The sequence below is a fragment of the Lethenteron reissneri genome, chromosome 15 (genome assembly GCF_015708825.2).
Source record: "Lethenteron reissneri isolate LAM-NWPU_2019-01 chromosome 15, ASM1570882v1, whole genome shotgun sequence".
In the NCBI taxonomy this organism is placed as follows: Eukaryota; Metazoa; Chordata; class Hyperoartia; order Petromyzontiformes; family Petromyzontidae; genus Lethenteron; species Lethenteron reissneri.
The window spans coordinates 12,175,126-12,176,628 of record NC_083793.1 but is presented as its reverse complement, the minus strand read 5'-3'; positions in this window follow the sequence as shown (position 1 = coordinate 12,176,628).

Sequence of the window (1,503 nt, the reverse complement as noted above, 5' to 3'; positions counted from 1 at the left end):
CGGGAGCTGTCGTGTGATGTTTGATGTTTGTTTGTTTTTTGGGAATGGAAGTTGTAGATATTTGTAGGTAAACTGCCCCCCCCTCCCCCTAGCTGTAGAACTCGGCTGCCCCCCTTCTAGTCTTAGACCCCCCCCCCCCCCGCGGTCCGCTCTTTTCCTTTGTCTCGAGCTAGCGAGTACCCGCGTTTATTTTGCTCGACGTCGCAAGACGCCGAGGACGGACATGGGGACGTTGTCGCGTTACATCGCGGGAAAAGATGAACGCAACGAGAGGCACGCGGCAGAAACCGAAACAGACGTGATTGATAGTCTTGTAATAATCATCATAAACACTCTCATAATGATAATAATAAGTAGTGACTCAAATCCCACGTAGGAAGATGAACCCATGTGGAGTCGTATACTGACCTAGGGCTTTGTTAGACGTGCGCGCGTGTTCGCGCGTTATGTAAAGTGTGAACTCTGCTCTTCTCCTGGCTCTGTAGGGACGTCCGTGTCCACGTGCGTACCCCTGTCCATGCCCACGTGCGTGCCTGCCCGGTGAAACAGCTGTGCGCTCGGTGGTGTGATGTTTGCAAACGCTCATGTCGCTGTAGTCTCAAGGTGCGCGTACTCAGTGTTGGGCTACGGGCCATGGCTGTTGGGTTCATTTTTTATTGGAGCTGCCCGCGAGACTCGCACACACGAGGTTTGTCGCGTGTGCGAAAATGAAACGGGGTGACCATGGACATTTTGACCACTCTGGGGGGCGGTTCGCTCAGTGGCTCGCTCAGTGGCTTGGTGGCTCGCTCAGTTGCTCGGATCGTGGATTGGTCATTGGCTTGACCCCGCGTCTACCACCCTCGTTCGTCCCTGTTGGAATAGCTGAACAGGGTCAGGGTCGATTGCCGTTGAGTCTGCGACCACAGTGGAAGTCGTGCGTGGGTGGTGGTGCAGTGCTGTCTGATGGGGCGTGCAGAGAGTAGGACGACGAGGGATACTGTGGCTGCTGTTCGTCGTTCTCGCGCGTATCCGTGTCCCGCAGTGGAAGTGGCCTGCGTCTGCGTCCGTGCGTCTGTATGGGTGCGGCTGCGTGCGTACGTCTGTGTATGTATACACATCTGTGTGTGCGCGTCTGTGTGCATCTCTGTGTGTGGGGAGCGGTGTGGTTAGCGCACCACGCTACAAACCTGCCGAACCTAGTTCGATTCTCGCCCATCGCAGCTAACATCAGTGACGAATTTCTGAACTGGTCCTGGGTCTCCCCTAGGTCGACAGAGCCTGAAATGAGTACAGCGGTGTTGTAAACATCAGCGCTGGGCAATCGAAGGCCTCCGGACGCACATGAGGAGGTCGTCGTCGTGTGCCGTGCCGACCTTCATAGGCGCTCGCTAAAAGCATTTGCCCCAACAGTCTGTACAGGCTATATGGGGGGGGGGGGGGGGTTATTTGTGTACGTCTACGTCTGTGTGTATTTGTAGGTGTGTGCGTGTCCTCGTCTGCGTGCACATGTATTTATATCTT